Source organism: Tupaia chinensis, unplaced genomic scaffold (genome assembly GCF_000334495.1).
Source record: "Tupaia chinensis unplaced genomic scaffold, TupChi_1.0 Scaffold000201_2, whole genome shotgun sequence".
Taxonomy (NCBI): Eukaryota; Metazoa; Chordata; class Mammalia; order Scandentia; family Tupaiidae; genus Tupaia; species Tupaia belangeri.
Window position 1 is genome coordinate 618,379 of NW_006159677.1, and position 10,383 is coordinate 628,761.

Consider the following 10,383-nt stretch of genomic DNA (forward strand, 5'->3'; position numbering starts at 1 on the left):
CTAAAAAAGAGAGAAAGGCAAAAAATTAAAAGAGCAATTAACTTAAAAAAAAAAAAAAAACAGGAGACAAAAAGTGAAAACAGCAATGGCTAACCTTTGTAGAGCACCTATACAGAGCTAGAGCCATTGGGGAGTTAAGTTAGCGTAATGACTATGACACTGGACTCCCATGTAGTCAACCGTGGTTCGAGTCCCAGGTGACTTAAACTCACACCAGGCAAACATGCATTCATGCCCAAGATCCCAAGAGGAGAATGGAGGAGAAGGGCCCCCCGGGGGTGATTTCTCGCTTTCTGTCTCTTTGTCTCTCTCTGTCTTTCTGGCGAACGCACGCGCTCTATAACAACAAAAAAAAGATCCCTTCTAGTCCCACAGGCTGTCATACCTGCCTGTCTGGAACACTTGCTGGTCCCCATCTCAAGTTATTCTCTGAGCAACTTTTAATTTTCCTTCATCAAAATGTCCTATTTGTTTGTCTGCTTATTAACTCCTTTATCAGTGGTTATATGGGATCCTTGTTTTAGCCAGACCTGGTAGAGGACCTAGAGTAGTCTGAACCCGGTTCATTCAGGCATCTGGTCAGAACTCCTGTTGGAATCTCGTTCAAGAAAAGAAATGAGGGAAAGTGAGAAATCACCCCCCAGAGGGGGTGGCCACACCACAATCCCTTCTCCATTATCTTCTCGAGATTTGGGGCACTTGTACATATGCACCTGGCATAAATTTTCAAGCTGCTGGATCCCCGACTCGAACTGCAGTTGATTATGTGTGATCCAGCTGCCTTAACCTCCATGCCACCTGGTGGCCCCAAACCTGTTCATTTCTCCTTGCCTCATGCAGCAGGTTCTTCAAAGCCCTTACACTTTACACATATACATATATTTAAATATATGTTTTAAATTATATATTTCCCACTATTCTTTCGGAAAAAATACTTTATTTTCTTTTTTCTTTTCTTTTCTTTTTTTTTTTTTTTAGAAAGGGTTTTTCCTGAAGGGCGCGTGCGCTCTGTAGGGCGCGTGCGCTCGCCAGAAAGACAGACAGAAAGACAGAAAGCAAGAAATCACTCCCCAGGGGGGATGGCCACACCACAATCCCTTCTCCTCCATTCTCCTCTCAAGATCTTGGGCACACATGCACACGCGTCCAGCGTGAGTTTAAGTCACCAAGTCCAGTACTCGAACCACAGTCAACTACATGGGAGTCCAGCAACATAGCCATTACACCAACTGCTGGTCCCTTTATTTTCTTTTTCCACACAAATAATTTTATTCCATTTTCCTTGCTAGAAAATTATTGACATCCATTTGCCAGTACAAAAACATTTTCATAGAGAAGTCTTGCATGAATTATTTTCATCTTTTGCTCTTCATCATTATTTCTGTTAATTGGCTTTGAAATGAGAAAGAAAACTTGTGATAGGACAATTTTACAGTTCCATTTGAATCTCTGCATCGTGTTATTTCTATGTCGATGGGAAGCACCATCCCTAGAATCCATTCCCTTTTGTTCTATGTTTGAAGTCACCAATCAAACTTGCATGAGTTGAAAGGCAGAAGTGAAGAAAGCTTTAGTCAGGTTTTGGATGCACCTTACAAGGAGAGAGGCAGATAGTTACAGGCTGTGAAGATACCTGCTTCCACTTTATTTTCCAGATATTTTGGCTTGTCAATCAAGAGTATCCTCAAGACCACCTTTGGCTCCTTGACTTTCATTTTCTCAGAAATATAGGTTTCCTTTTTTTTTTTTAAGGATTATTTATTTTATTTTTTATATTTATTTTATTTACTTATTTCAATTTGACCAGAGAGGGACAAGCAAGAGAAAGTGAGAAAGCAAGCTGCCAGGTCTGGGACTCGAACCCCAGTCGACCATGTGGGAATTCAACACCCTTAACCACCATGCCACCTGCCAGCCCCGTCAGATATATAGGTTTCCACAGATATTACCAGCTGCTTCACATCAAAGATCTATCCACAGTGTGTATTGTTCAGAAGTCCTAATGTATATAACAGGAAACCAATTCAGACTCTTGTGGCTGAGAACATTCTATGATGCTCTGACTCTCCAGGTCTATATATTTAATTGGTATGAGATTTTATTTTATTATTTTTAAAAATAATTAATTAATTAAATTCCATTTGTTATTTTTACTTTTTAACTTAACCAGAGAGAGAGAGAGAGAGAGGAGGGAGGAAGGAAGGGAAAGTGAGAAAGCAAGCTACCAGGTCCAGGACTCAAACCATGGTCTGCCATGTGGGAATCCAGCACCCTTAACAACCATGCCACCTGCCGGCCCCGAGATTTTATTTTGTAGTGAACATCTTCATTTATACTGTTAATAAGAGTGTTCTTGATTCTGAATGAAAGCTTCAAGAGTCCCATCGAAAACCACTAGATGTCAGTTTGATCGTCTAATGCACTGTGGTGTGATTGATCTCATGTTCATGTGAAAATAAGTACCTTCCTTATCTCAGCAAGATTGTGAAGGTTTCCTGTTAACCTGAATGGAATGCACTGGACTCCCACATGGTTGACAGTGGTTCAAGTCCTAGACTTGGTGGCTTTACTTTCTTCCTCTCTGTGTTGTTCTCATTTTCTTTATCTCTCTCTCTCTCTCTGGTCAAATTAAAACAATAAATAAATGTTAAATAAAATAATTCTTTATATTAATCTTTTTTTGGAGAGTTTTTTTTGCTATAGGGCACATGCGCTCACAGAAAGACAGGGAGAGACAGAAAGACAGAAAGCAAGAAATCACCCCCCAGGGGGTATGGCCACCCCGCAATCCCTTCTCCTCCATTCTCTTCTTGGGATCTTTGGCGGGCACACATGCACGTGTCTGGTGTGAGTTTAAGCCACCAGGTCCAGGACTCAAACCATGGTCGACTACATGGAAGTCCAGTGAAACAGTCATTACACCAACTGTTGGTCCCATAAAATAATTATTTTAAATAAAGAATGGTTACATTACTGGACTCTCATGTAATCAACCACAGTTCGAGTATCAGACCCACTGGCTTAAGCCTCACACCAGGTGCATGTGCATGTGCATGTATGCCTAAAATCCCAGGAGGAGAAGGGGTATGATTTCTCAATTTCTGTCTCTTCCTAGAAAGCGCTCATGCCCTATAGCAAAAATCTCTTTCAAAAATAAATTAATTAAATTAAAATTAAAATAAATGCATGTAGTAAAGACCACCAGAAACGAAATGATATGTGGGTTACCACCAAGAGGATTTTTTGTAGGACAGCTTTTAGAATTGTGTTTGTTTTAGGTGAACTGAGTGCTAATCAGGAAGATGAGATATTTCTCTGTATTTGAAGCTGTGAGATGCTGAACTTAATTCTACCCTTGGTGATTATATTAGGTCATCAGGAAAGTCATGAAAAAAATAGAAATCATGATTTTCCCAACAACCCAATAATTATTTTGGTGGGCTCCCAGGCTTTTAACTGGCATCTGAGGTGGATGGGTGCAATGTTGTGAGACTGAACGCTCAGTATGTAGAGTCTCTGCTAACTCTGGATGTTATCAGAATTGAACTGTTGGATATCCAGTTGGTATTGAGTAAGTACCACACATTTGATGTCTAAAGCATTAGATAATGCTCCTTAGTGATCATGATGGGGAAAAAAAAGAAGAAAAAAAAAAGGTTGTAAGTAGTCTTTAAAATTTGTTAAAAAGAAAAAAAAAAAGGAAAAACACTACAAATGATTAAAAGGACAAAAATTCCCCTCTTCTCACTTATAAGATTGACTAGCGCTCCTTTTTTTGTTTGTTTTTGTTTTTGTTTTAAGAGGTTTTTGCTATAGGGCATGTGCACCCACCAGAAAGAGAGAGACAGAAAGCGAGAAATCACCCCCGGGGGGATGGCCACACCACAATCCCTTCTCCTCCATTCTCCTCTTGGGATCTTGGGCACGCACGCACACGCGCCCGGCGTGAGTTTAAGCTACCGGGTCCAGGACACGAACTGCGGTAGACTACACGGGAGTCCAACAACATAGTCATTATGCCAACTGTTGGTCCTGATTAGTGCTCCTTATAAATTATTGGGTTGTAAAAGTCAGGAGGCAAAAAAAAAAAAAAAAAAAAAAAAAAAGCATCATGACTTTTCCGACAACTCAGAAGGTTTAGTTCCTCTCAATTCCTCTCCCTTCTGGAAAATAACTATTGGGTTGTTGGGAAAATCATGATGTAATTTTTGCTTATCAACCAGGGGTTCTCACAGCCTCCTCACCTGGTTTAATAATTTGCCAAAGCTACTCTGAGAACTCTACAAAATAACATACATAAGGTGAACAGATAATTATAAAAAATACAACTGAGAGCCAGACCTTTGCCAGAGAGCGAGTGACAGTGAGAGGGGAAGTGAGAAATTACCCCCCAGGGAAGGTGGCCACCCCACAGTCCCTTCTCCATTCCCCTCCTGGGATCTTGGGCACTTGCACACACACCCACCTTGAAGCCACTGGGTCCAGGACTCAAACCGTGGTCCTATATGTGTGAATCCAGTGACCACTACACCCTCTGCTGGTCCCTTCACTTACCTTTGTTTTTTTAACTTAACTTTATTTATTATTATAATTTTCAATTTGACTAGAAAGAGATAGATTGAGAGAAGAGGGAAGGTGAGAAAGCAAGCTGCCATGTCATCCCGGACTCTAACCGTGGTAATCCATGTGGGAATCCAGCGCCCTTAACCACCAAGCTACCTGCCAACACCCTCCTTCACTTACTTTAAAAAAGTAAGTTTGGTCTTTTAAGTAAGTCCCCCCAATGTCTGACCAGTCCAGCAAAATTACTTAAACTGTGTTAATATTTATAGGAGTGATGAAAATGGTAAGGAACTCAAATTTTAGAGCTCAGCAGGGGGAAATGGTTACCCCTGGAGAGGAGAGGTTTGGGGACCCCAGACACCACAGCCCCTCCCAGCACGAAACCACAGACCGAGTCGGGGGCCCCCAAACGGCCCCCCAGTCCTCCCTGGACAACCTAGGATTACTTAAACTGTGTTAATATTTATAGGAGTGATGAAAATGGTAAGGAACTCAAATTTTAGAGCTCAGCAGGGGGAAATGGTTACCCCTGGAGAGGAGAGGTTTGGGGACCCCAGACACCACAGCCCCTCCCAGCACGAAACCACAGACCGAGTCGGGGGCCCCCAAACGGCCCCCCAGTCCTCCCTGGACAACCTAGGGTGACACAGGGTGGGCCACGCCGCGCAGGGACAGGACGAGCCGCCCGGGGCTCCCGCTGCAGGCCTAGCCGTCACCCCGAGACCAAAGGGACTTAGGACAGAGCTGGACCAAAGGCGGCCTCGGGGCCCAGACTCGGGGGGACACGGTAGGCCCAGCTCCGCCACAGCCAGTTCCGCAACTCTTGCTCCAATCCTATACACTCACCGTTTCCCGGCTTCAGGAGTCCTGGCTCTTTCAGGCGGCTTCCGAGGTCCGAGCACGTGGCAGGGCGACAAACGTCGACGCAGAGCCGCCAGGAGCCTTTTGAGAAGAGCGGAAAAAAGGAGACCAAAGCCGAGAACGCGAGATTCAGAGACATCGCGAGAACGCGAGAATCATAGAGAACGCGAGATTCAGAGACATCGCGAGAACGCTCAACGTGCTCGGCGCCTCCAGCAGGCGTGTTTCATTGGATAGTTCGCGTGGCCCCGCCCCGGAGACCCTGATTGGCTACTCCCTTAGCCCCGCCCCTTAGAGCCTCTCTGCTTAGTTCTAAATAGAAGCGAGGTTGGCATGTGTGTGATGGACAGATTCCCGAGAAACCTTCTCAGCTGGGACTTCTATCCTAAAGGACATTTAATTAAATTAATTAATTTTATTCAACTTTATTTATTTTATATTTTAATTTGATCAGAGAGGGACAAAGTGAGAGAGAAAGGTGGGGGCGTGGAGTGAAAAAGCAAGCCACCAGGTCTGGGACTCAAACTGTGGTTGACCCTGTTGGGAGTCCAGCACCCTTAGCCACCACGCCACCTGTCTGCCTTATTTATTTATCTTTTTAGAGATTTTTGCCTTAGGGCATGTGTGCTCCCTGGAGAGATAGACAGTGAGAGGGAAAGTAAGAAATCATTCCCCAGGGAGGATGGCCACGCTGCAATCCCTTGTCCTCCATTCTCCTCCCGGGATCTTGGGCCCGTGCACACGCACCTGGCATGACTTTCCAGCCACTGGGTCCAGGATTTGAACCACTGTCGGCCCTGTGGGAGTTCAGTGAGGTAACCGCTATGCCATCTGCTGGCCCTAGGGATATTTTTATTTGAGCAGAATTGCCTCCTGACTTTCCAGAGCAGCCACCACAGTGGTCTTCCTCCTTTCTGGACACTGAAGATGGTTAAGGCCCTGAATCGCACATGGCCTACCATGGGGGCAAATGTGTGTGCCCCAAATCCTGAGAGGAAAATGGAGAAAGGATTGCAGCATGGTCATCTCCCCTGGGGGGTGTGGCGTGATTTCTCACATTTCTTCTCTCTCTCTCTCTCTGAGCACACGTGCCTTATAGCAATAAGCTAAAATTTTTTTTTTTTTTTAAAGCAAGGGGCCAACAGGTGTCATAGTGGTTAAAGTGTTGGATCCCCACATGGCTGACTGGTTCAAGTCCTAGACCTGACAGCTTATTTTCTTGCTCTCTCTCTCTCTCTCTCTCTGGTCAAATTTAAATAATAATGATGAAATTAAATAGTTTTTGAAGAAACATTTGCTATAGGGAGTGTGCACTCATCAGAGAGACAGAGACAAAGAGACAGAAAGTGAAAAAGCACCCCCTTCAGGGGGATGGCCACACCACTGTCCCTTTTCCTCCACTCTCCATTCAGTATTTTGGGCATACATATACACGCACCTGGTGTGAGTTTCAAGCTTCTGGGTCTGGGATTCAAACCACAGTTGGTGATGTGCGAGTCCAGCAATAAAAAAAGAATTATTTTATTTAACTTTATTTATTTATTTATTTCAGTTTGCCCAGAGAGAGTGAGAGAAAGTGAGAAAACAAGCTGCTGGGTCCGGAACTTGAAACACGGTGAGCCATGTGGGAGTCCAACACCCTTAATCAGCACACCACTTGCCAGCTCCAATAAATAAATAATTCTAAAAAAAAGCAAAAGGCCAACTGTGCTTAGGAAATTCCAGGCTCAGTCTCCAATGAGGTAGTCTCCTGGCCTTATAGCAAGGGCCATACCCAGGCCAGGCCAGATTGAAACAGGAGAGAGGTGAATGCCTCTAGGGATCAAGATTTGGAATGAGGAACCAGAAGATGGCGTAATGGTTACATCGCTGGACTCCCAAGTGGTCAACCACAGTTCAAGTCCTGACTTGGTGGCTTAAAACACACTTGGCATGTGTGCATGTGTGTGTGCCCAAAATCCTGAGAGGAGATTGGAGGAGAAGGAATTGCGATGTAGCCATCCGCCTTGGGGAAGAAGGTGATTTCTCACTTTGTCTCTCTGTCTCTGTTTCTCCAGCGAGAAATGCACCTTATAGCAAAAATTTTTTTAAAAATTATATTGTTATTTTTTAAAAATTTACTGTAGGTCACTTGGGCTTACAGGGGGTGGGGTGGGAGGGGGAGTGAGGAAGCAAGCCACCAGGTCCAGGACTGGAGGTGCAGTCAGCCACGTGGGAGTCTAGCACCTTAACCACTATGCCACCTGCTGACCCCTCCCAGGTAATATTCTTGTCCTCACCCAGGGCCTGCCCAGGACACTATGTCCAATCCAAGTCCCAGTTTGGGTCTTTATCTTCTCTTCCCGATACTCTTCTCGATCTGACTCCTATTTCTTCCTGATTCTCTTGACAGATATTCACCATCAGAGCTTGAGGGCTTCCTCTGCTTGCACAAGCCCATCTCCACCCCCCATCCATCGACCTCCATAGACCTTCATGTCCATGTTCAAGTCTTCTCCTAGACTTTATTTTTTTTATTTTTATTTATTTATTCATTCATTTATTTTAATTTGACCAGAGAGACACAGAGAGAGAGAGAGAAGGAAAGTGGAAAAGGAAGCCACCAGGTCCAGGATTCGAACCATAGTCAGTCATGAGGGAGTGCCCAGCATCTTAACCTCCTGCTGGCCACTAGACTTTCATCTCTTACCTGTTGAATCTTAACCTAGGTGCACCTGAGGGCAGTGTCAGATGATCTATGTATATTTCTTTTTTTTATGTATTATTCAAGTTTATTAATTAATTAATTAATTAATTTTTGGGAGAGGTTTTTGCTATAGGGCACGTGAGCGAGAAATCACCCTTCAGGGGGGATGGCCACGCTGCAATACCTTCTCCTTTCTCTTCTCGGGATCTTGGGCACACACGAACATGCGCCCAGTGTGTTTAAGCCAATGGGTCTGGGACTCAAACCATGATCTACTACATGGGAGTCCAGTGACATAGCCATTACACTAACTTCTAGTTCCTATTTTATTTTATTTTTATTGATGTTGATCAGAGACAGAGAGAAGGAAAGTGAGAATGCAAGCTGCCAGGTTCAGGACTTGAACCATGGGCAGCCACGTGGGAGTGTCCAGTGTCTTAACCACTACACCCCCTCCCGGCCCCTGACACTCTCTTCACACAAAGCATAGCTGGCCGTAGGGCACATGCACTCACCAGAGAGGGAAAGTGAGAAATCACGCTCCGAGAAATGGCCACGACACAATCGCAATCCCTTCTCCTCCATTCTCCTGAGATCTTGTGCATGCACCTGGTGTGATTTTGAGACCACCGGGTCTGGGACTCAAACTAGGGTCAAGCCATAGTGTGAGTTCAGCGATGGATGTAACCATTACGTCATCTGTTGACCCCAAGCATAGCCTTTCTAACTCGGCCCCACTCTCCCTAGATCGATAGAACCTCAACGTCAACCTATTCATGTAGTTTTACAGTTGCACCTGGAGCTGCTGTTCTACTTGTACCTGCTCCCCTGGCCCGTTGGGTCTGGAGCAGCTACTGTTTCACTTGGGCATCATCTACTGCAGGATATTTTTTCTTTTAAGAATTATTTCATTTAGAGCCGCAGGTGGCGTGGTGGTTAAGGGCGCTGGACTCCCACATGGCTGACTGGGATTTGAGTTCCAGACCAGGGGGGCTTACTTTTTTGCTCCTCTCTCTCACTCTGTCTCTCTCTGGTCAAATTGAAATAAAAATAAAGCTAAATAAAATAATTTTTAAAGTTAAATGAAATAACTAGATAAAATAACTTTATGTATTTTTTTTTTAAGGTGCTGGACTCCCACGTGGCTGACCACAGTTCAAGTCCGGGAGCTGGCAACTTGTTCTCGCTTTCTGTCTCTCATCTCTCTCTGGTGAGCATGCATGCCCTATAGCAAATGAAAAACTAGTAATACTGATAATAATAAATAAAATGAAATAATTCCTTTTTTAAAGAGTTATTTTATGGAACTAGCAGTTAGCATAATGGCTATGTCGCTGGATTCCCATGTAGTTGACTGTGGTTTGAGTCCCGGACCTGGTGGGTTAAACTCATGCTGGGCACATATGCATGCATGCCCAAGATCCCAAGAGAATGGAGGAGAAGGGATTGTGGCATGGCCATCCCCCTTTGGGGGTGATTTCTCGCTATCTCTCTGTCTTTCTGGTGAGCGCACGCACCCTATAGCAAAAACCTCTCAAAAAAGAGAATTATTTTATTTGTGACCAGCAGTTAGCATAATGTCTATGTCGCTTGACTCCCATGTAGTCGACTGTGGTTCGAGTCCCGGACCTGGTGGCTTAATCTCATGCCGGGCGCATGTGCGTACATGCCCAAGATCCCGAGAGGAGAATGGCAGAGAAGGGATTGTGGTGTGGCCATCCCCCTTTGGGGGTGGTTTCTGTCTCTCTGTCTTTCTGGTGAGCACATGCACCCTATAGCAAAAATCTCTCAATAAAAAGAATTATTTTATTTGAGACCAGCAGTTGGCATAATGGCTATGTCGCTGGATTCCCATATAGTCAACTGCGGTTGGAGTCCCAGACCTGGTGGCTTAAACTCACGCCAGGCACATGTGTGTGCATGCCCAAAATCCCAAGAGGAAAATGGAGAAGGGATTGTGGAATGGCCATCCCCCGGGAGATAATCTCTCGCTTTCTGTCTCTCTGTCTCTTTCTGGAGAGCGCACACACCCTATAGCAAAAACCTCTCAAAAAAAAAAAAAAAGAAAGAATAATTTTATTTAACTTTATTTATTTATTTTACTTTGACCAGAGAGAGAGAGAGCAAGAGAGAGAGGGAAAGTGAGAAAGGAAGCCACCAGGTCTGGGACTTGAATCGCAGTCAGCCATGTGAGTCCAGGAACCTTACCACCACGCCACCTGCCGGACCCAAAATTAAATAATTCTTGAAAAAACAACAACAACAACAACAAC

General features: G+C 44.5%; 1 pseudogene; it reads right to left on the reverse strand.

Annotated features, from left to right (window-relative positions):
• LOC102492942 (calponin-3-like) overlaps window positions 1-7,864 on the reverse strand; it is an 11,484-nt pseudogene extending 3,620 nt beyond the window's left edge.
• Between the last annotated feature and the right edge of the window lie 2,519 nt (window positions 7,865-10,383).